This window comes from Onychomys torridus, unplaced genomic scaffold (assembly GCF_903995425.1).
Source record: "Onychomys torridus unplaced genomic scaffold, mOncTor1.1, whole genome shotgun sequence".
NCBI classification, from domain to species: domain Eukaryota; kingdom Metazoa; phylum Chordata; class Mammalia; order Rodentia; family Cricetidae; genus Onychomys; species Onychomys torridus.
The window spans coordinates 72,774-99,340 of NW_023412124.1; the positions used below are offsets into that span (position 1 = coordinate 72,774).

A 26,567-nucleotide genomic window follows, 5' to 3' on the forward strand; every position below is an offset into this window, starting at 1 on the left:
ACAAACAATAACAGAGGTCTAGGAAAATGTTATAAGAACAATTTTCATATTAAACACAGTGTTGATTCCCATTTTCTATTTGCTTTAAGATACTCAAAACAGACTTCTTCACAACCACTACTGAGCTCTGTAAAATGAGCAAAAACCATGTAGGAAATCAAACATAAAGCAAAAAGAATGGGTCAAAACAAGGAATTGAACTATTAAAACTGAGGCTTGGGGATGAAGATGATGTTTTAGAAATCAAATATTTACTTTATTTTCTCTTTAATAATAATTGGTTTGGAGGATCAGTGAGAGATCTTATTTAGTATTTGAAATGTAGGACAGAATATTTCTATGGATCTTGTTGAATATTTGAAAACAACATTTTTTTGTACTGTAAGTGTTACAGTGCCTCTATGATGAGCTGGATAGGTACAGAACAACAGAATTCAGAAAATTTGGAATTTTGCATGATTGTTTGTTCTCAACACAGTGGAAGCACAGGATTTGGTTAGATATTCTGTAACTGTTACTGGTGTAGTATAGGTCCCATTGTGCATGCTGTGTGGAACTCAATTGCTCTAAAAACGGAGCTGTTTTTCCCTGACAAGGACTTCATAATACAATTTCCCGTGTAACCAGGAATGCTGACTTGGTGAATCCTTCCTGAATCATTATGGCAGGTCTCAATGTGAAACATCTGCCAAAATCTATTGACGTAATTTCTAAAGGCATTAAAACAAAGAGAATGTTTAAATAGTCCTGGGATCAAATTTTGCCAAAATGTCATCCTCTGAAGATCCTTAATTTTCATGACTATGAGTGATGCCATGAAACTAGCTGAAGCCCCTCCTATATATTAATCAACCAAATTTAATTACATGAACATCAGATGCAGAGCCCCAGGGAAGAGAGTGTCCAATATTCCTATGGGGGAGTGGAGGAACCATCTGGAAAAAAAGGAATCATGACTCACAAGTAAACTCTCCCTTGGATACAGAGAAAAAGCAGGTGGGAATATATGTGAGCCTATATAATGTGCTAGTCTTAATAGCACTTCACAAAACATACTGACCAGGCTTCAAGTAGGACAAAGATGTTCACTTTGATTTTTCTGTTCTTGCTCCTGAACATTCCACTTCTTGTTTCCAGTGTCATTCATCTCAGATGCTTTTGGAGGGTGAAGCAGAATAAAGACAAGGAAGGAGATTGGATGAAAGATTGTACCTTCTTCCTTAGAAGACAGAAGTGGCCTGTGGGGATAGATTATTTCAACTACATTCTTAATATACAGTAAGTTCCTATATATTTCAATGTAAATGCCATCATGAATATTTCATTCGGGGTAGGAATATGAGAGTCAGAGCAATGCTTTGAGTATTTGGCCTGATAACTAATCTGAAAACTGAGAAATGACCTCAAGTTCTTTTAGAGACTAAGCGCTATTTTTCTACTTTTAATTTGTCCAGAGAGTATTCTATTATTCTCCGAGTTATTCTACTACTTAAAAGCCTGGAAACTGAGTGACGGACTCCATCACATATGGCTCTCCTCATGACAGCTTCCACAGCACAGTAGCTGGTGGTGTCTTACTGAAGGAAACCCCACACTATTCAAAGAGTATCATTCTAAATGAGTGTAGCTAAGTGACTGTCCAATAGAATCTGTGATGACCCTTTGTTCACTAGGTCGCTCCTAATGCATGTGCTAGGAGAACTAATATTTACAGCAACCCTAGCGTCAGAGATTTTTACATGTATATTCAGTTACTCTCTCAGATGATCTGTATGTGGTCACATTGTGCCTTCTAAAGCTGCATCATGAATGAAGTAGGAGACCTGCCCACTGTGAACTTCATATGTGTTTCTGTTTCTCCATATTTCACTTATGTATGTGTATAACTATTGGACTTTGATTTCAAAGTCTAGTTCTTCACTCTCTCTAAAGAGTAAAGAAGGAATGTGTGGACTCTAAAAGATATATTTGCATTCTTTGAAATGTAAACTGTCACTAACATAGTGACTGTGCTTACTCTCTTTGTCACTTCCCTGAGTAAGAGCTCTGACATGTGATACTTGGCAACACTTGAGAGCAGCTACCTACCAGTTCTTCTTTGCCATTCATTATTTAAGAAGAATGTGTCTTTTCCCTTCATGTCTATGCTGTTTATTCTCTGACACTTATATCACACTAACTTCTTATGTTTCTCTTTCTGTAATTTTACTAATGATAGCTACATATTTTACCAATTTGGGCACAATACACATTTTGATTGTTTGTATTGCTGATAGTTGTTTTTAAACATAGCTCTTTAGTCCAGTAGACTAGTCTACAGCTCAAGTCATTGATGTTTCTTAATGTATAGTATGGAGAAGTTAGTGTTTGAGATTCATAAGTTGTAATCTCAAGTACCTGTTAACTGTTGCTGAAAATTTCAATGACATTTTCCATTTGGCAATTCTAAGATGTTTTTATTTTAAAAATGTACAGATAAATATATGTATACATAAAGATACCATAATGATACAATTTATAAGTGGATAACACATTGTGTTTAAATCACAGAATCATTCAGAATGAAAGAGTATGTTTATTTGAATTTGATTTTTATTGGTCAGATGATATAAAATGAGTAAGAAGACATGGAAGTTATTATTCTTCCCAAAAATATAAACACAAAATGCTATTGTTCTATTCCTACTAACTTATTGATAATTTTTATTTTCAAAATTATAAATATTTCCCACTCATCATACACTTTATATTCTTTTACTTTACAAATATGTAATACTGCCACAAACAAATCTCACTACAATTTCTCGATGTCCCTAGTTCTCAATACAATGCTAGTTTTGTGGATTTGTAACTGAAATGTATATAAAGGGTGCTCCCTATAAAAAAATTGATGTTGGACAGATATACCAAGTATATTTACATTGAACATACTTCTGTAAACATAAAATATGTAAACAATACTGGATACATGCACTTAATCTCTGCATTCAGTAATATAGCAAGAGTATTTCTGTGACTTAGAGGCCAGTCCATTTTAAAGCCAAATGTCATTCAAAACTGTGGAATTCATGGCACTTTTATTTTCTCAAGGAGTATTTCTCGTGTCTATAAACACAGATGCATATATTTTCCAATACACTCTGGTATTTAAATTTACTTAAAAATAAATCTTCTGAAAAAACATTTTGTGCCTGCAACAGATAAACCAAAAAAAAAAAAAAAAGACTAAGATGAGGATGGACATGAGAGAGTACGTTAAATATATAGTCTACTAATTACAATTAATTATAAGTACAAGAGCCAAACATTTACACAGAAACACTACTGAGCACTTACCAGTTAGGCTTTGAATGCTTTACCCAATTCAGTTTGTTTCCTTAAAATTACCAGAAACTTTGCTCATACGTTACATGTATTTTTCATAGTGTTAAATAATTTAAATATGAATTCATGATTATGTTTACTGTTTGGTTAAGGCTATGCCCGTGTATTTACCTTCTGAGCAAACACTCAGAAATTAAAGATGGACATCCCTCTCTGTGAAAAATGCAAAGTCTTGTCTTGTTTATGGGAAAGGCACTCTCATGAACTTTTAGTTTTTGCAAGCTTCCAGCTTCTTATGTCATCCCAACCTCACAACACAGGAGATTTGTTTTAATTATAGTAGATGGTTGGGAATACTGTCCAATACAAGATGATCCTCATTCTAACTACAAATGGTCATCTGTAGATTTTTATCCACAATAAATACTCTTCAATTTATAGAACATCAACTGTAACCTACCAGTTTAGCTTGGTCTTTGGGGAAATAAACAGGGACTATGATCTTTTACCAAATATGTCTCTACTATTTGAATTACTAGCAGAGAACATACAAATGTGTCACAATTACACAGTCTCATTCATTTTTTTGAACAAAAACATGAAACTCCCCTAATTGTGTCTGTAATGAAGAAATCAGGTATATAGCGGTGCTTACAGGACCCTACTAGGAAGCATCTACAATAATTGGGATATTCCTGGACCTCTACATATCTCAGTATGTGAGTTTTTCTTTTGTGCGTGTGTGTGTGTGTGTGTGTGTGTGTGTGTGTGTGTGTGTGTGGTGGGGGATGGTACTGCAAGGAAGCTTGTCTCTATTGGTGCTAAGATGTATGAGGAAGAGACAGACCTCAAAATTATATTAAACTGTTCAGTTTAAGAGTACTATTCAGAGACTTGATGGGACTTCCACATTTCCTTGTTTGAATCAGAGATAAGGGAAGAAGTAATGAGAGGATTTTCTAGAACACTGCTTATAATTTCTTAGGAGTGCATGATACCTCATGTTGCTTCCTGTGTCTTAGGTAATTCAGCTCTCCTATGTACCTTTCCATCTTATCTCAATTGATAATTATCAGTTTCCCTATCTGTATCAATGCCCCCCAAAATACATCTGTAGCCCTGGTCATGATCTCATTGATGCTTTACTTCAACTGTAATTGGATTGGGATGGCCATCTCAGACAATGATCACTCTACTCAATTTCCCTCACAATTGAGAACAGAGATAGAAAAATACAGTCTGTCTCACCTTTGTGAGCATGATCCTAGGCAACTTGCATTCATACTTGCCAAGAGCTGAAGTGTATTATAACCAAAATCATGACATAAACCCCAAATTTAGTTATCATTTTTGGTGACATGGACGGTACTCAAGGTGTGAACTATAGAATGTGGTAATCTCCAGGTATTCAGAGAATATGGGTTCCCCACTCATAGGGTGATAATACTACACATAAGGTAGACTTCACACTTGACTCCTTCCTTGGACTCTAGCTTTTGCACACCACTGTAGACAGTTTTGCTGTTTCCTGCAGCAGCTTGGTCACAAACAGACACACAGAGGCTTAGCAAACTCCTACAAAACACCACCATACTAAGATATCTGGTTTTAAAATTTTTGTCCAGATATTGGCTCATCTCCAATACTCAGATAAATACCTGCAAGTTTGGGTGTATAAAATTTAGCTGAGAAGTCTCTGCATCTAAGTCTAAGGCACTGAAGGACTGCTTATCCAATGCCTCATTACAATTGCCACTGGTCCAGACTTCCAATGTGGCCTTTAATGAGGGCAGTTACAATGTTTACAATACAGTGTATTTTGTGGCTCATGCTCTGTATGAGATGCTTCTTCAACAAGAAGATAATCAGTCAATGGACAATGGAAAAAAGTATGTTAACTGCTTTAAGGTAGTGTTTCTTGTATTGGATGATATTTGCTGTCATCAATTTTATAGTGCTTAAGAATCTCTTTGATGCTCAAATCTAATGTATTAAAAATACTCATGAAATAGATTTCTATACATTTTCCCTGCTGAGGAAGTAAATCTTGTCATTGTTATTTGTCTCTAATGCAAAGGGAATTAAGTGAAGGAAACAATTTAACCATGAAAATCAGTGATTATGTTACAAAGCACCTGAATATCCTCACTTTGTTTTAATACTGAAAACGTATCAGTCCTTAGTCATTAATGCTCTCCATGTTGAGCAAATTAACCTTCATTTATTAATTCTCAAATATGTTCTAATCAGTGTAGGAGATTGTTTTTACAAGTGTCCTTAGCTGATTCTGCTCCCACTCTAAGCTCTGGGAACCTCACTTAGATCTAGGAGAGTAATTATATAAGAAATTTGCTAAGTTTCTTTTTGGTACATACATGCATGTTTGTGTATGTGAATGGGTGTTCTCACTGTGTGTGGATGTTTGTTTGTTTGTTTCTGTGTATCTTGTATGTATCTATGTTGCTTTATATTTGTGTGTGTATTTTACCTAGCTGCATAGCTATCTGTCTATTTGTAGAAGTGATCATAAATTTGCCCTATGCCAATATCTTTCTGTATGAGTGTTTGTTTTTGTGTGTATCTTTATGTGTGTACTAGTTAGTGCATGGGTCTACATATGCCTCTTTGTGTTTTGTATGTTTCTGTGTATGTTTTTGCACATACATATATCTGTGTTGCTGTGCATGTGTCTGTTTGTATTGTATGTCTTTGGATGTGGGCATAAATCTTTCTGTGTCAATGTCACTCTGTGTAGTTGTTTGTATGTGCATCTGTCTCACTCTGTATGTATTTCTGAGACTATGCATGTTTGTGTGTGCCTGTGGATGTGTTTTGTAAGTTTAACTTTCTTGTGTCTGTTAGGAGGTATATGTCTTTCTGTCTATGTGTGCCACTATGTTTATTTGTGTGTCTGGGCATGTATCTGAGTGTGTAGAAATGAGTATGTGAATATATTATTTATTTATTTCTAGATGATGTGTGTCTATGTGTAGCAGTGGGCGTGTGTGTGTGTGTGTGTGTGTGTGTGTGTGTGTGCATGTGGTTGTTGATAATGATATCCTTCCATAGTCTTACTCTTCCTGCTAAAACTTCAAATACTTTATTGAATAAATATAAAGAGAATAGACAGCTTTATCTTGTTCCTTATTGTATTGTGATTACTTTGAGTTTCTTTCTTTCCATTTAATTTGATGTTGGCTATGGGATTGATGTAAATTGCCTTCATTATGTTGAAGTATGCTCCCTGTATTCCTACTTTCCCCAAGAATTTTTTGAGAGGAAAAAGTTTGTTTTTTATTCTGTGATTTGCTTAATATGATTAATATTATTATTCCAGTTGCATTTAATTTCCTATACAAAAAATAACTTCATGCCTTTAATACTGAAAAATTTTATGCTTGTATACCTCTTACAATTCTCTGTTGTTGGACACCAAGATTGATTTACAAATTACATTATTCCCTCTCACTTTCCTACTTAGATTAAAAAAAAAGTTCCCCCAGACTTTTATCATGAAGAGCTGTTGGATATTTCTTAAAGGTTATTTCAACATCTAATGAGATTATTATATGGTGGGTTTTTTTTTCAGTTTCTTTATATGGTGGATTACATGGACAGATTTTCTGATGTTGAATCATAGTTCAATCTCTGGGATGAAGGCTGTTTGGTCATCATGGATGATGTTTTTCATGTGTTCTTGGATTCAATTGAAAATATTTTATTGAATATTTTCTTCTATGTTCATACTGGGTATTTGTTTGTAAATCTATTTCATGGTTGAATTATTTGTGTTTTTTGAATAAGGTGATTTGGCCTCATAAAATGAAGTTGGCAGTCTTCTTTCTGTTTTTATTTTGTGGAATAATTTGAAGAAAACTGGTGTTAGCTCTTATTAGAATGTCTGGTAAAACTGTGTGCTAAAACCATCTCTCTCTGTTTTTGTTGTTGTTGCGAGACTGTGAAAGATAGCTTTCATTTCCTAAAGGGTTGGAGGTGTGTTTAGCAATTGTTTAGCTGATCTTTAACTTGGTGCGAGGCATCTATTGAGAAAATTATCCATTTCTATTTGATTTTATTATTTTGTTAATTACAAGTTTTGAAAATATGACCCAATGATTATTCAAATTTATTTGATGTCTCTTGTTATGTCTCCATTTTCTTTTCTGATCATGTTAGTTTAAATATTCTGTCTTTTAGTTAGTTTGGATAAAGGTTTTTCTATCTTCTTGATTTTCTCAAAAAATCTATCTTTGTTTCATTGACTCTTTTTATTGTTCTCTTTTTTTTCTATCTTCTAGATTACAGACTTTGGTTTGATTATACTAGAGTCAATTCTTCTTCAATATGCTTTCTTCTTATAATTAGAGCATTCAGGTGTGTACATTGTTAGTCAGATCTCTCCAATTTATTTTGTAAATGCTAGATGCATGAACCCTATTTTACCACCTCTTTCACTTTGTCCAATAAGTTGGGGGGGTATCTTTCATTCATATTCATTTAATTCTATGAAGTCTTTACTTTCTTTATTCTTGTCTTGATCCCCTAGTGATTTATTAGAGAGTTCATTTTCCATGAGTTTGAAAGCTGTCTGTTTTTTTTTTCTCTTATTGTTGAAGCATGGGTATAATCTGTGGTAGTCTGTTAGGATGCAAGGGGTTGTTTAAATATTCTTGCATTGTTTGAGACTTGCTTGTGACCAAGTATTTGGTCAATTTTGGAAAAAGTTCCATGACATCCTGAAAAGAAATATTCTTTTGTGTTTGAGTGCAATGTTCTGTAGATACGTGTTAGGTCTTTCATTTATAACATCTGTTGGCACAAATGTTACTCTGCTTGCTTTTGTCAGGATGACTTGTCCTTTGGAGAGAGTGGGATAATGACCATTACCAAAGGCTCAATGGGGGTTGGAACTTCTAGGCCAAGACTGGGATGGCTACCCACTACATCGGTATAGTGGTATGGGCTGACATCTGTGCTCTCTTAGCATCTGCAGGACAACTGACCACATAGTTATGGTTTTTATAGCCTCCATTAAAAAGTCAGATGAAATTCAGATAGTTCTACATCTATATGTTACTTCACCTTTTTCCTCATACCATTTAATATTGTTTTTTTTCTGTATATTGAAATTTTGATTATATTCTGAGGGCATCCTTTTTCCATTACAATCTATTTGGTGTTTTTTAAACTTTATTGTACCTTTGCAGGCTTTTCCTTTCTATGTTAGGAAAACTATGATTTTGGGAAAAATATATTTTGGGCATTTGTGATGTGATTCTTATCATTACTCTATTCCTATTATTCTTATGTTGGGACTTCTCAAGTGTTTATGGATGTTTTGTGTCAAGGATTTTTTAGATTTAACATTTCCTTTGATAATTGTATCTATTTTGTCTCTTGTATCTCAATGATTTAGATTCTCTACTCCATATCTTATATTCCTGTTTTCTGACCTTGTTCCTATCACTCATTGCATTAATGCAGTCACAATTTCCAGAAGAAATTTCCTGGGTACTCACAGCCCACTTCAGCCAGGGAAAAATAAAAGCTATCTGCAGACGTTCACCTTTCCTTCAGCTCGACAAAAAATGCAATGCCATATCATATATAAACCCAGCTCTGTAGACAACTACCTGCTTCAGCCAGCCACATTAACTTCTCCAGTGGATCACAACCATCTTCCCCATTCCCTTCTCTATGATTTTTATCGCAGTCATGCAACCTGAACAACTATAGCTATGAAACACTCAGTACACAGTGGCCAGAGAAGCTGATGGGCTATCCACAGATATTCACCTTTCCTTCCATTCTTCCCAGTCAAATCGCATACTACCATCCTCAGTTTTGAAACAGATATTTTGTGTTGCACTTTCCTGACTCTCTAATGCATTCCTATGTGACAAAGACATATAAGTGAGGAAAACCTGCTTTCCTTTCTTCTTTTTCTTTTCCTTTTTTCTTTTTTTTCAGAGCAGGTCATTGAATTGCTAGGCAAGTGCTCTAACACTGAGCTAAATTTCTTTTTCTTTGTTTTCCTTTCTTCAATAGAACCCTTCAGATTCCTCCACATGGCCTATCTTGATTAATAAGTTTCAGCTCCCACTTATCTAAAAAATATATTTTACATGAGAACCTCAATTGACATTTCTGTCATGATGCCAAAAATTTTCTACCAAGCAACACACAACCTCCAAAACTACAATGACAAAATCAAATTAACAGAAATCAACACTCATTGTTCATTCCTATCTCTCTATAGGAATGGCTTCAAATTACCAACAAAAAGACTCAGAATAACAGAATGGATGTAAAAATATGACTCATCTGTTTATAGAATCCAATAAAGAATCTTCAATGTCCAGGTTCAACATCCCTAGGTTAAAAGCTTGCAAAAAGATATTCCTAGAAAATGAACCTAAAAAACAATCCTTGCATTCACTTTAATATAAATCAATATAGAAATTCAAATAAAAAGTAATCTGAAGAATTTGGAATAGACACTACATACTCATCAGGAGAAATGCCCACCAAGATGATATTTGAATACTTAACATGTATGGCCTCAAAACAAGGGAACCCAGGTTTGCAAAATAATTATAATTATAGTTTCACGTATTGACCTTCATACACTTATAGTGGGGGACTTCAACACCCCACTTTTAACAATGGTCAGATCAGTCACACAATAGATAAACAGAAATATACTGGAACTAATATAGTTTGTAAAACAAATAGTCATAAAAGATTGTACAGAACATTTCACGCAACCAAAAAAATTATGCATTCCTCTTGGCACTTCAAAAACCTTTCTCCAAAATTAATGATATACTTAGACATAAATCAATTCACAACACATATATGAATATTAAAAAAACTTGCTGCATTTTGTCAGATGATCATGGATTAAGTCTGGATATAAAAACAATAGCAACAACATGACACATACAATATCATAGAAACTTAACAATTCCCTAATGAATTAAAAATGGATCAAAATAGAAAAAAGCCATTTAACACATTCTAGAATTCAGTAAAATGAACACACAGTTCACACAAGCACATTAGATATACTCATAGCCTTTGTAAGAGGCAAGTTTATGTCACTAACTGACTACATAAATAGTAATTGATTTCATACCAGTTATTTAACAGGATTCATCTTTTTGCTGCATGCAATAAACACACCTCAAGAGGAAGGAAAGACATTACCTCAGGATAAATTGTTGGATTAAGTTATTTCAAGGAAATGTACATAAGAGCAAGGTTGTGTAGACATTTTAATATTTGACAAAAAATACTTCAAACCTAGTCAAAAGTGTTAGGAAAGTCACTGCATATTTGTCAAAGGAAAAATGACATTTCAATACTTTTTTTTGAGACAGGGTTTCTCTGTGAAGTTCTTGAGATGGCCAGGTTCTCACTCTGTAGACAAGGCTAGCCTTGAACTCATAGAGATCTGCCTGGGTTTGCCTCCCAAGTACTGGGATTAAAGGCTTTCCCCACTGGTGCCTGATTCAATTCTTAACATCTATACTCCCCAGACAAGGTGGTCAAATTTCATCAGGGGAACACCAATACTTCTTAAATCATGTATTGAACATACATTTTGATAGGGGGAGAATCAATTGCCAATCCCCAACAAGAGATATTTCATCCAGACAAAACTTAAAGGAGATATACTGGTATTAACAAATGTTGTAAACAAAATAGTCCTAACAGATATTTGTGGAACATTGCACCAAAACTCAAAGGAATATACCTTCTATGTGCATCATGGTACTTTCTCCAAAAATTAACTACATTCTCAGAAACAAAGCAAGTCTCAACAGATAGAGGAAAATTGAAATAACTTTCTACAACATATCAGGCCATCACAACTTAAATCTAGATATAAGCAACAGTAACAGAATTCATAATATGCATGGAAACCAAATAACTCTCTAGTGAATGAAAAGTACATAGGGACAAATAAAAAAAAAATGACATCCTACACTTCAGTGAATATGGATATACGGCATACCCAAAATTGTGGGCCTCAAGATAAAAGTGTTACTAAGAGGAAAGTTCACAGCACTAATTGCCTACATAAAAACACTGGAGAGATCACACACTAACAACTTTACAAAATGCTTAAAGTCTGTTGCAAAAAAGGATTAAATTTACCTGTAGCTAGAGTTTTCCTGCCTGGACCACAGTCAGGACAAATCTCTCTCCCCCGCCAGGCCCATAGACGCTCTGAACCAACCAAGTAAGCACACAGAGACTTACATTATTACAAACTGTATGGCTGTGGCAAGCTTCTTGTTATCGATTTTTTCTATTTTAAATTAACCCATTTCAGCTGGGCAGTGGTGGCACATGCCTTTAATCTCAGCACTCGGGAGGCAGAGGCAGGCAGATCTCTGTGAGTTTGAGGTCACCCTAGTCTACAGAGTGAGTTCCAGGAAAGGTGAAAAGCTACACAGAAAAACCCTGTCTCCAAAAACAAAAACAAAAAAATAATAGTAATAATAATAAATTAACCCATTTCTATTAATCTATACTTTGCCACATAGCTCGTGGCTTAACAGTACCTTATGTCTTTTTTCTCATGGCAGTGTCTCTTCCCCCAGCCTTCCATCTCCCAGAATTCTTTTCTCTCTTGTCCAACCTATACTTCCTGCCTGGCCACTGACCAAACAGCATTTTATTTATACAGAGCGATATCCACAGCACTTCCCCTTTTCTTTTTCTTTCTTTACATATAAAATTACATATAACAAAACAATTACCAAGCAAGAATTACAGTTACATTATTAAAGAAGATATCCTATCTATCTTTTATTTGTGAGTCTAAGGTTTTATGTCAAACTTATCTTTTATCATAATTGAGAAAATTATAACTATCTAGTCTTCACCCACATCAAAGACCTCAGAAGGATATAATATTACCTGAGAAATGGGAGAAGGATGCAAGCAACTTTTAGGAGTCTTGTAGGGTAGACAGAGACAGCTGCCCCCTGGACAGTCACCTAATGTTCCTTTGAAAAGTTGGGGCATTTGTTGTCAGCCCACAGGGCGAGAGTCTCTGGGTCACTTCTCTCAGTGTCCTGTAGAATGTCTGGCAGTTTCCTCTGCAAAGCAGGAACTTGAAGGACCATGTTGCCAAGCAAAGTTCAGTGGTCACCTTTGTATGGGTCCTGCATGTCCAGTTGATCAAGCTGTCCAGGCAAGAACAGTTTCTTGCTCAAATGGCTATTTTTACCAAGGTGAAGATAAATTCCATATGAAGTGTCTTCAATGCCCATCCTCCTCTCGGAAGTAAATCCGGTGCTGCCAGGAGCAGACATGTCTCACTGTCCAGAAAGTCTAAATTTTAAAAATATTTAAAATGCAATATTCTGTAGGTCTTTGAAGTATTTGAAGATTACCTATCTATCTGAAATATCTCTGTGTATACCTAGAAGACTTAACTAACTTGACTATGAGTATGATTATCATAGATGACTAATTATTAATCTATTTCTAATTATTCATTACAATTTTAAATGAGCTGTACAAACATAATGCTTTAAACCAAAGTAGAAATATACACACAGTATAACAAAATTAACTTTAAGTTTGTATAAATAGACTAAAATCTATACCAATGTAAAACATTTTAAATGAGTTGCTGCTCTTTAGAAGTAAGTTCATTAATCTACCCTTTCATCCTATTATATGTATATCATATCCCCTTTTTTTCTTTAGAAAGATCACATTTATAACAACCTGATTTAAATAAAAATATTGGTTTTTTTCTGTCCCACACCATTTTCCACAGAGGAGTGGAAAGGGAAATATAATCATACATACGTTTGAAATCAATAAAAAAGAATCAAAGTGCAAAAAATAAGAATCAATGAGTCAAAGAGCTGATTCTTGGAGTAAGTTAGCAGTATAAAAATATCCTTATCTATTCTAACTAAAAGAAACAGAGAGTATATTCTGTTTATTAAAAATTAATAAATTGAAAAATAAATGAGAAATTAAAGGGGTGCAAACAGTAGACACCAATGAAATCCAGAGAATCCTAGCAACATATTTTCATAGCCTGTACTCCACCAAATTGGAAAATCTAAAACAAATGGATAGTTTGTTAGACAGATCTTCCTACTAGACTTAACTCAATATCAGATATACAATTTAAAAGAAGGAAGAACACATGATGATCTCATTAGATGACAAAATCCAACACCATTTCATCATAAAAGTCCTGAACAGAATAGGTATGTAAGGGACCTGCATCAACATGATGAATGCAGCTTACAACAAGAACATGGCCAACACTAAAAATTAATAATGCTGACTTCTTTATAACCAGTATTTTTTACTTCCTTTTTAAGATCATATAAGACAATGTGAGTGTGAAAGTACATTCAAATGTTTTATCTGTAATAATGGAAAACCATAGTTAAAATATCCAACTTTACAGTGAGCATGAACAGCTAAAAAAGACAAAATAAACTATTGAGCATGTAGGTGTGGTGGGTATTGTGTTTCCTGAAATATTGTGTGTTTCCCGAAATAAACATATCTGGGGTCAGAGAACAGACAGCCACTAGAAAAAAAGCCAAAAATGGTGGCTAGAAAATGGGAAGAGTAAGCCATAGCAGAAGTTGGGAGGTGGTGGTGCACGCCTTTAATCCCAGCACTTGGGAGGCAGAGCCAGGTGGATCTCTGAGTTCAAGGCCACTTTAGAAACAGCTAAGCATGGTGACCCACGCCTTTAATCCCAGGGAGTGGGGGCAGAAAGAGAAAGTATATAAGGTGTGAGGACCAGGAACTGAGGAGTAAAGCACGTGGTTAGTTAAGTATTTAGTTAGTTAAGCATTTTGGCTGGCAAAGTATTCAGGCTTTGGAGCAGCACAGTTCAGCTGAGAGCCATTGTTATGAGGACTCAGAAGCTTGCAGCCTGAGGAAACAGGATCAGCTGAGGAACTGTAGACGTGAGAAAGCTGTGGCTTGTTCTGCTTCTCTGATCTTCCAGCATTCACTCCAATAACTGGCCTCAGGTTTGATTTCATTAACAAGTACCTTTTAAGATTCCTACTACATGTAGGAGTTGTGGGAATTCTCATCATTGTTTTTAGTATGAATAGAAACTAAGGTCCTCAATGTGGTAAGCACATATATGTAATTCAGTCAGTAAATGTAGCAGTATCTTAAGGTCCATCCACACCATCTATAGAACTTTCTGAAAGTAGATAAGTCAGCACAGCACATAGACACTTGTCTGCCCATGTTTATTTCAGCATTATTCAGAATACAGAAAATATGGAATCAACCTTGATGTCCTTCAACAGAAGAGGAAATAAAGAATATACTTACCATAAAATTTTATTTTTATTTCATATAAACAAAGATTCATTATTGCCATTTCCAATTCATTCATAGAATTTTAAATCTTTCATTTCATTAACTACCACAATTAAATATATAATTTAATTATATATTCATCAAATTATAATTTGAAACACATGCTATAGAACAGGCTGCCCTTGAACTAACAGAGATCCACTTGCCTCTGCCTCCAGAGTGCTGGGTTTAAAGTAGTGTGCCACTACCATCTGGCCAACTGATTTTTAACTATACTATACACATTGATTTTAGAGAACTTTAAATAAATAGCTTACAAATAATTCACAAATGATTAAACCAGTGATGAAAATTAACAAATGTGATTACTGGGTACAGAATGCTCTTAGGCATATTCAAATTCAGATCAAAGTCTCACAGGATTTATATACACTTAGTGAAATTATCCCCAATCTGAAATACATAGATGATGCCGTTAGCAGGAATTGGGGATGGTTTAGGATGTCATAATAACTAAAGAGACATACTGGAAATTCAGATTTTTCACAGCTCCTACTGGTCACAATGTGTCTAGAGAGACATTTGGGTGTGCATAAATAGACATATACATATATTTTTACATGAAGAAAGAAGGAGAGGTATTATTTGAGAACAGTAGGCCTAAAGGCACTGGGACAGGAATTCTATGTGAAGTAAGAATAAAGAAATCATCACACATGTCTCATAAATTAAACAAGCACACATACATAATAAAGTGAAAATAAAGGTGTTCTAACTAAGAAATGAAATCAGTGTTTATGTGAGCAATAGGTGTGGGTGACAGAGGGGCAAATATCAACAAACAGCATGCTATACATGTATTAATGGCCATAATAAAACCATTTATGATGTATGTTAAGTAAATATCATTATTACATCAGAAACAAAATTGGAATCACTGGAATCTGAACCACTGGAATTTTGATTTACAATCTCTAAGAAATGTGAATTTGTTCTGTCTTCATATGAAAGAATCTTGTTTCACATTCCTCCATATCCACATCTTAGGACCCAAGGACAGGTCATTGTAGGACCAGAGGTCACATACATTTTAAATATTTCTATTTGAATATACAATAAGATCTAGAATAGGACAGTAGTCCCATTTACCTCATCTCAAATACTAAATAAGACATATCACCACACATGGCAAAGGCTTGCCCCATATCTTCCTACTTTCTCTGCAGTCCATGTCCACTGACAGAAGCTCATCATTCCATACTCCTCAGAACACTCTCACATGTCCTAGAATGCAGACTATGTAGATGGCTAGGAAAATGGTATAAGGAGGTCACATCCCAGATCTATTTGCTCATAAGATACTCAAAATAATCTTCTTTGCAGCCACTACTGGATTGTGAAATGAGCCAAAACAATGTGTGAAATCAAAGATAAAGAACAAGAAATGGGATATCGCAAGGAATTGAACTGTGAGACACAAGAATCAGGAAGGAATATTATGTTTTAGAAATCAAATATTCAGCTTGTCTTTTCATTACTACTGTTTGATTGGGAGGAGGAGAAGTGATAAGTCTTATATAGTATATTAAATGAAGAACAGTGGTTGGGTGTTCTCTCTGGGTCTTGTTGAATATTTAAAAATCAACAATGTAAAATGTACAAATGAACTGTGATTTTTTTGATGAGCTGGATAGTTTTGGAATAGCAGAATTCATGGAATTTCTGAATAAGGCTTGATTACTGGTTCTAAAGAAAACAGTAACACAAAATACGCTAACTATTCTGTACCTGTCACTTTTGTAGCCTAGGGCCCACTCTACATGTTGTTTGGAACTCAGTTCCTCCAAATATGAAGTTGCTTTACTCTGACAACAACGTTGTGATACAATGCCCACTATGTAACCACCAGTTCTGACGTTTTGAGTCCTCCTTAACTAATATCATGTCTCACTGTGGATCATCTCTTAAATTCCCTGACAACCCATCTAAAGGCATTAACATTAATGGACTGATGAGGCAATCACGGTCCCTAATTTTCCCAAGACTTCATCCTACCAGGGGCATTAATTTTCACAAATATGAGTGATGTCAGAAAACTACCTGAACTCTCCTCATATATATTTATCAACCAAATTTAATCATATGGACTGAAGACATCAGATGAAGAGCCACAGAGAAGAAAGTGTCAGAGATTGTTCAAAGAGTGAGAAAACACCAGCAAACACAAAAAGAATAAAAAATGCACTGGAGTCTCTTCTCCGTTCACAGAAATGGAAGCAAATGGGGATACATAGATGCTGGTTTGATGTGCTTATCTACATGGTTGGTCACAAATGACACTGCTCAGGCATACAGCTGGACAAATATGTTCATTTTGACTTTCTTCTTCTTGCTCATGAGCATTCCACTTCTTGTGTCCAGTTTCATTCATCTCAGATGACCCTGGAAAAGAAAGTAGAATGAAGACAAGGATGGAAACTTGGTGACAGGTTGTGTCTTCTCCCTTGTAGCAGTGCTGTGGCCAGTGGAAAAAGAGAATTTCAACAATGTTTTACATTTTATAATTTAATTTAGTTTTACATACCAACCACAGATTCCACTATCCTCCCTCCTCCAGCCCTCATCCCCCCAGGCCACCCCCCATTCCCATCACCTCCAGGGCAAGGACTGCCCTAGGGATTCAGCTCAGCCTGCTAGATTCAATTGAGGCAGGTCCAGTCCCCTCCTTCCTTCACCCATGCTGAGCAAAGTGTACCTGCATAGGCCTCATGTTCCAAACAACCAGCTCATGCACTCATGCACTGGGACAGGTTCCAGTCCCACAGCCTGGGAGATCCCAAACCATTCAAATTAATCAACTGTCTCAATTATCCAGAGGGCCTTATCCAGTTGGGGGCTCCTTAGTTGTTGGTTCATAGTTCATGTGTCTCCATTAGTTTGACTATTTGTCCCTGGACTTTTTCCAATCATAGTCTCAATAATTCTCTATCATACAATCCCCCCTCTGTCTCACCAATTGGACTCCTGTAGCTCCACCTGGGGTGTGGCCCTGGATGTCTGCATCTGCTTTCATCCATTATTGGATGAGAGTTCTAGCATGACAGTTAGGGTGTTTTACCATCCCATCACCAGAGCAGGTCAGTTCAGCTTTCTCTTGACTATTGCCGGTAGTCTATTGTGGAGTTATTTTTGTGGATGTCTGGGGACCTCTCTAGCACTTTGCTTCTTCCTATTCCCATGTGGTCTTCATTTATCATGGTCTCATTTTCCTTGTTCTCCCTCTCTGTTCTTGATCCAGCTGGGATCTCCCGCTCCCCTAAGCTCCCTTTCCCTCAAATCTTGCCCTTTATTACCCCACTCACTTCCAGTTTGCTCATGTAGATCTAATCCATTTCTCTTCATTGGGCAATCCCTGTGTCTTTCTTAGGGTCCTGTTTTCTCGGTAGGCTCCCTGGAGTTGTGAGTAGAAGTCTAGTCATCTTTTGTTTTACATCTAGTGCCCTCCTATGAGTGAGTAAAATATACATTAGTTTCTTTGTATGTTTTATGAAATATCATCATCAATATTTCATGAGGGATAGAGGATGAGGATCAGAGCAAAGCTTTGAATCTTCTCCCCCATTTTTCAAATCTGCACATTAACAAACACCCAAAACTATTTTACATACTCAATGCTATTTTTCTAATTTTATTTTGTTCAGAGTGTTTTCTCAGTTACAACTCCAACTTACAAGGATGGAAACTGAGTTAAGAAAGGATTCTACTCTACCTTGTTCTATCACATATAGCCCTCCTCTTCAATGTTTTCGATGCACAGTTGAATGTGATGACTAATCAAATGGACTACAATGCTATTTCAATTAGTATCATCCTAACAGGGTACAAGTAAACAGCCATAGAGTAGAGTCAGCTAATGATCATTCCATTACTGTTTAGATCCTAATGCATGAGCTAGGGCAACTAATATTTGTGGCAAAATTAGCTGCAGAGAGTTTTTCACACAGATGTACAGTTACTATTTCTGATGCTCTGAATGTGCTTACATTATGTCTTCTGAAGCCTCATTGAGAACGAAAGTAGCAGACATATTCATTGTGAACATCATATTTTCCGATTCCTCCATGCTTAACTTACATACATGTACAACCCCTGGCCTTTAATTTCAGAGTTGAGTTCTTCACTCTCTATTTAGTAAATAAGGAATTTATGGAGTATAAACGATGTGTTTAATTTCTTTGAAAGTGGGGCTGTCGTTTCCCTTGTCACTTTCCTGAGAGACAGCTGTGATAAGAGATACTTGATAACACTTGAGAACAGGGTTAGAGAAGGTACCTATTTGCACATCTTTGCCATTATTTAAGAAACATGTGTTTTTTTCTTTATATTTAAATTGTTTATTCTCTGACACTTACATCCCAATTACCTCCTATGCTTATTTTCTGTAATTTTGCTTATTGTATCTGCATAGTTTGTATAAATGGTCATAATGCACATTTCATTCTGTAGATTGTTGATGGCAGTTATCAAATACAACTTCAGTTCACTGGCCCACTCTAATGGCTCAGGTACTTGATGTTTCTGACTGTTTATTATGCAAGAGTAAGTGTTTGACCTTCACAACTTCTGGTTCCAAATTCCTGTTGTGGGATCCTGAAAATTTCAATTATATTTCTCTGTGTTGTTATAAAGAGATATTAAAATAATTTTTATTTTAAAATGTACAGGTAAATCTTATTTTTATATATCAAGAAAAGCAGTGGTACAGTTTCTAAGTGAAAATGAGACTGCATTTAACTCTGAGTAAATAATTTCAAATGAAAGATTATGTTTGATATTTATTGGTCAGGTGATATGAATTGACTATAAAGAAACATAAGTTATTATTCTTCTCATAAACAGAAACAGAAGTTGGTATTGTTCACCCCCAACTGAATATTACTCATTTTTATTACAAAAAATATCCTCATAAACATTCTTTCATACATTTTACAATTTACAATCTTCTATTTTATAAAGATTTATTACTGGCATATCCAAACTTCAGTAGGATGCGAATTTTGTGTTAGTATAAGAGGAAAGATAGTCATGAGATGTTTTCTAGAAAAAATCATGTAGATCTGATATACCAAGTATGAATGAAAGGCGTGCCTGTGTAAACATAAAATAGGGGAGGTAGCAAATGCCCTTAATCTCTGCGCTCAGGACCTGCAGCAGGTATATCCCCATACATTTCAGGCCAGTGTGCTCTAGAGCAAAGTATCATTCAAAAGCATATCATCCATTCCCCACTTATGGCCCATGTAAGCATTAATCCTGTCCAGACACACAGGTGAATGGTGACATATATCTTTAGCAAATGCATCTCTGGTAGTTACATTTATTTAAAAACAAATCTCTAAAATAAAGATTTTACACCCGAGTTAAATCAACCAGAATAATAAAAGAACAAGAGAAAATGGATATCAGTGTATATGTTAACTAGATTTCCCACTGATTATAAAAAAATTGTAAGCACAAGAACCAAATGTGCAAACTATTGTGGGCTCATAAGATATTATTTGACTGCCTTAGCCAATTAAGTTAAAATCAAAAGGAAATATCAAAGTCTCATTGGTTCACAAATCACATGTATTTTTCATATTGCTTGATAATTCTAAAATGAAGACATTATCAGGATTGCTGTTTGGATAAAGCCTATAATCTTTGTCTTTATCTGCTAAGTAAGGACTCTCAAAGAAGAAATGGACACTACTATCTATGGAAGATGCCAATGGCTCATGTTATTTATGGGAGAATACTCTCATGAAATTTAAAAGCTATTGTAAGCTTCCAGCTTCTTACGTCATTCCAACCTCACAGCACTGGCCATTTGTTTCAGAATTTGGGGGTGGTTTGGAATACCATCCACTTCAGGTTGGTCCTGCTATTGACTACAAAGGATTATCTGTAAATCGCTGTCCATAATAAACACCATACCCTTTTACAGAACATCAACTGAAAACAAATACTTTCCATTGGCCTTAGCTTTTTCCCTGGATGAAGTCAATAGGAACACTGATCTTTTGCCAAATATGTCATTTATATTTGAGTTCCCTGAAGGAGGCTGTAAGACTGTGTCAGAATTATACAGTCTCATGCCTTTATCTGAAGAAAATCAATATTTTCTCCCTAATTATAATTGTAATGAAGAGCCTGTGTGTATATTGGTGCTGAGTGGACCACACTGGGCAACATCAGCAAAGGTTGGGACATGCCTGGACCCCTACAGATCTCAACAGGTGAGAGATTTGTGGTGTGGATTTGCAAGAACATGTGACTCTGTTCCTATCTTCTCCAGGGCCAAGTATCCCCTGGAGATTCAATTCAACCTGGTGGATTCAGTACAGGCAGGTCCATTCCCCTCCTTCCAGGCTAAGCAGGGGAATAGCTGGGGGGAAGGGGGAAGGTGGGATCAGGGGTAGGAGAGAGGAGGACGGGGAACCCATCGCTGATGTGCAAAATTAAAACATAAATATAATAAATAAAAAAGGAAAAAAAATGTAACTCTGTTGGTACCACTCCCAGATGCTAAGATGTGTGTAAGGAAGATACTAGCCACACATTTATTTCAAACAATGTGGTTCAAGGGTTCTTTTCAGAGACTTGATAGGGCTTCATTTCCTTTTTTGAAATTGAGATGAGGAAAGAAGTAACAGGTAAGAGGATATTATAGAACTCTTAGCTGAAAGTTTGTTTACAAGTTCTTCAGTGTGCATGCAACCTCATGCTTCCCCCATGTGTCCTAGATCCTCCAGCTTACCTATGGACGTTTCCATCCTATCCTGAGTGATCGTGAAAAATTTCCCTATCTGTATCAGATGGCCCCCAAGGACACAGCTCTACCACTGGCCATGGTTTCTTTGATGCTTCACTTCAACTGGAACTGGATAGGACTGGCCATCTCAGACAATGATGAGGGTACCCAATTTCTATCACATTTGAGAAGAGAGATGGAAAAAAATACAGTCTGCTTTGCCTTTGTGAGCATGATCCCAGTCAACATGCACTTATACATGTCAAGAGCCAAACTGTATCATAACCAAATCATGACATCATCCACAAATACAGTTATCATTTATGGTGAACCAGACAGTACTGTTGCTTTGAACTTTAGAATGTGGGAATCTCTAGGATTACAGAGAATATGGGTGACCACCTCACAGTGGGATATCTCTATAAGTAAGGGAGACTTAACACTTGACTCATCCCATGGGACACTAGCCTTTATACACCACCATTCTGAGATTTCAGGTTTTAAAAAATTTGTCCAGACACTGAACCCTCTCAAATACACAGATGAATACCTCACAGAGCTGGGATGGATGACCTTTAACTGTGAGATCTCAGCTTCTAAATGTAAGACACTGAAGAATTGTTCATCCATTGCTTCACAGCAGTGGCTAATGAGACAGACTTTTGAAATGGCTTTTAGTGATGACAGTTATGACATATATAATGCTGTGTACACTGTGGCCCATGCTGTTCATGAGATGCTTCTTCAACAGCGGATGATGGGAAAGGACACTATCCTAACTGCTTGAAGGTAGTGCTTCTTCTATTGGATGCAATGTTGTGTCATCAATATCATAGCTGTAGAGTCTGTCAGATGCCCTGATTTACTATATTAGTAAATGTTTTATAAAATAGACATATTTCAAAAAAAAATTTTTCCTAGTAAGAACTTAATCTTGAGGTCGCATAAATCTTAATGCAAAAGCAGTGGAGTGGAAGACACAAGTTATCAAAGAATACTAGTAATTATTTTACAGAGCATCTGAATATCATCATTGTCCCTGCTCTACCACTGGAAACATAACAGTCCTTCCTCATTAATGCTCTCCATGGAAAGAAGAAGAGCCCTTGTTCATCAATGGTCAAATATGTGGTGATCAGTGTTCAGATGGTTTTTAGAAGGGGTCTCAGCAGTTTCTGTCCCACTTTAGGCTCTGGGGAACTCCTTTGGCACTCTGAGAGTAATTACCCTGGAAAGAGTGCTACAATTCATTTCAGAACATACATGTGTATTTATATGTGTGAATGTATGGTTCACACTGAGTATGGGTGTATGTTTCTTTGTGTATATTTGTGTTGCTGTTTATATATGCATTTCTCTCTATCTGCATATCTATCTGTCTGTGGAACTGAGAATAAAATGTCAGTGCCTTTTTTTGAGGGAGATTGTTTCTGTAAATATCTTCCTGTGTGTGTTTTTTTCATTATATTTGTCTGCTTGTGACCATTTGTGTGTTTTGCATACTTCATGCACATTTGTGTATCTGTGTTTCTCTGTGTCTATCTGTATATTTGTCTGTCAAAATCTCTTTGGATGGGAGCAAAAATTTTTCTGTGTCAATGGCTTTCTGTATGGGTGCTTCTATCTGTGTGTATCTTCTTGTGTGTATTTGTCTATAAAAGTGTGCATTTGTGTGTGAGCCTGTGTGTTTGCAGATTTCTGTTTCTGTGTGTCTGCTTGTGTTCTTGTGTTTGTCTGTTTATAACAGGATTTTCAGGTGTGTGTCTAGCATGTATATGTATATTTAAGTGTGTGTATATTGTATGTAGCTGTATGATATATGTAAGTCTATATGGATGTGAGTCTCTTTCTCTGTCCATGTGTCTTTCTCTCACTCTCTCTGTGTGCATTTTTTCATATCAATGTTTGGTATCTGTACGTATGTCTGGGTTTCTTTTTGGTGGTTTCCTCTGAAAGAACTTTAATTCCAGGAATGTTATGATAATTTCATTTATCCACTTACTTTTATTGTATTTCTCCCCTGGACACCTTCAATAACATTGCTTTTAAAAAGAAATCTGTATATGTTTTCTGACATCAAGGAATGGCACACACTTTATAGAATGCTGTCTCTCTTTCAGCTGCACTCCTTTCTGAGGAAGACTCACTTCACTAATCCTGTTGGAGAAAAAGTGAGTATGAACCAGAAAGGAAACCTGCAGGCAGAGTATGACATTTTCCAGATTTGGAATTTCCCAAATGGATTTGGATTTAAGGTGAAGATAGGAGAGTATAGTCCATATTTTCCACATGGTCAACAGCTCCATTTATATGAAGACATGATAGAGTGGGCCACAGGAAATAGACAGGTGATTCTGACCTAACTGCAATTATTTCTGTTACACAGTGGTAACATTGTTAGGTGGTGAATTGATTGTCACATTGAGAAGCATTTTCTTTTCTTTTTATACTTTTTTAAAATTTAATTTAAATTTACATATAAGCCATGGGTTCCCTTGTCCTCCCACCTCCCAACCCTGCCCCTGCAATCTGGTTTTGGGCTTTTTTTTGGGAGACTTTTAATCATTGATTCTATTTCCTTAAGGGTTATTGGACTATTTAAATAGTTTATCTGGTTTTGATTTAACTTAGGTATGTGGTACCTATCCAGAAAATTATCATTTTTTTTAGATTTTCCAGTTTTGTGGAATAGAGGTTTTTCAAGGATGATCTGAAGATTCTCTGGATTTCCTCATTGTCTGTTGTTATGTCCCCCTTTTCATTTTTGATTTTGTTCATTTGGATGCCCAGCCTTTGAACCTTAGGTAGTGTCTATCTTTGATTTTGATGTGTGTTTCTTGTATGCAGCAGAAAGATGGGTCCTGCTTTCATATCCATTCTTTTAGTCTGTGTCTTTTTATAGGTGAATTAAACCAATTGATATTAAGAGATATTAATGACCAGTGATTATTCATTCCTGATTTTTTGTGGTAGCATGTGTGTACTTCTCTTTTGGGGTTTACTTCCATGGTGTTATCTATTGCCAGTATTTTTGAGGGTGTATCTGACTTCCCGATGTTGGAATTTTCCTTCTAGTGCTTTCTGTAGGGCTGGGTTTGTTGATAAGTATTGTTTAAATCTGGTTTTGTCTTGGAATGTCTTGTTCACTCCATCTATGATGATTGAAAGTTTGCTGGGTATATTAGTCTAGGCTGGCATCCTTGGTCTCTTAGTGTCTGCATTTTATCTGTCCAGGTCCTTTGGCTTTCAAAGTCTCCATTGAGAAATTGGGTGTTATTCTGATGGGTTTTCCTTTATAAGTCACTTGGACTTTTTCCTTTGCCGCTCTAAATATTCTTTCTTTATTCTATATATTTAGTTGTTTATTATTATGTGGCAAGGGGACTTTTTGGGGGGGTCTAGTCTGTTTGGTGTTCTATAGGCTTCTTTTATCTTCATAGGCACTTTCCTCTTGAAGTTTGTCAAGTTTTCTTCTATGATGTTGTTAAATAAATTTTCTGTGCCTTAGACTTGGTATTCTTCTCCTTCCTCTAACCCTATCATTGGGAGGTTTGGTCTTTTCATGGTGTCCCAAATTTCTTGGACATTTCGGTTTCTGACTTTGTTAGCTTTAACGTTTTTTTAAATTTTTATTTATTTTTTATTATTATGTGTTTTAATTTTATACACCAGCCATAGGTTCCCCTGTCCTCCCCCTCCCAAAACCACCCCCACCTCCCCCCAGCCGCCCCTCATTCCCATGTCCTCCAGGAACAAGATACCCGTGGGGTCTCATTTAAAACTGGTGGATTCAGTACAGGCAGGTCCATTCCTCCCCTTCCAGGCTGAGCATCTCTCCTTGTGTAAGCCCAAGGTTCCAAACAGCCAGCTCATGCACCAAGGACAGGTCCCAGTCCCACAGCCTGGGAGCCTCCCAAACAGATCAAGCTATTCAATTGTCTCACTTATCCAGAGGGCCTGATCCAGCTGGAGGCTCCACAGCCATTGGTTCATAATTCATGTGCTTCCATTCGATTCCCTATTTGTCCCTGTGCTTTTTGCAATCTTGGATACAACAATTCACACTCTTACAGTCCCTCCTCCTTCTTGACAGTTGGATACCTGGAGCTCCACCTGGGGCCTGGCCAAGGATCTCTGCATCCACTTCCATCAGTTATTGGATGAGAGTTCAGAAATTTTTTTTTGACTGATGAATCTATTTCTTCTACCATATCTTCAACACCAGAGATTCTGTCTTCCATCTCTTGCATTCTGTTGGTTATACTTGTATCTGAAGTTCCTGTTCATTTACTCAGATTTTCTATTTCCTGAATTCCCTCTGCAAGTGTCTTCTTCATTTTTTTCTATTTCCCTTTTTATGTTTGGACTGTTTGCTCATCTGTTTCATTGCTTTTTCTTGAATTTCTTTCAGCGACTGATGGTTTTCTTCTGCTCTATTTGTTCTTTCCTCTAGTTTTTTAGCAGTCTTCCCATTTTTTGTTTGTCTGTTCCTCCACTTCATTTTTGATTTCTTCTGTATAAGGCTCTAGCCTCTTCATGATGTTATTCATAAGGTTGTTTTTTTCTGCTTCTTCCATTCTGTGATGTTCAGTTATAGCTGTTGGAAGAGGGCTAGGTTTTGTTGATGCTGTATTTCTCTTTATTTTGTTGTGTGTACTTCTGCCTTGATTCTGCCCATCTCCTTGTGGATTCGTTCTTGGTCTTATCAGCACACTTGGTCCATACAGAGCTAACAGATTTAGGGAGCCTCTCTCTGGTCCAGATGGAAGCTCTGGGCCAGATGGGTGCTCTGGTCAAGATGGGAGTGCTGTTTAGATGGGCACTGGTGGCAGTTCTCTGACTCTCAGGAAATGGCTGGCATTTAGGACAGATGCATGTGGAGATTGCAGGGCCTGCCTGCAGTCTTGGAAAAGTGGAACCTATCTGCAGGGCCTATGGGATGATCAAACCTGGGGCCATGTTGAGCTGGTCTTTCCCGGGATGGCTGTTGCCCAGGGGTGCTACCTAGGGGCAGGCCTCTCCAGCTATGACTCCATGCTCTCACCCCTGGTCCAGTTGGGAGTTCTGGGGCAGGATGTAAGCTGGGGCCTGCTTTCTAAGTCTCAGTAAGTGG

General features: G+C 36.4%; 1 pseudogene; it reads left to right on the forward strand.

Moving 5' to 3' along the window:
* The first annotated feature begins 1,081 nt into the window (after positions 1 to 1,081).
* The window catches only part of LOC118575517, a 50,403-nt pseudogene continuing 24,917 nt past the window's right edge, over positions 1,082 to 26,567 (forward strand).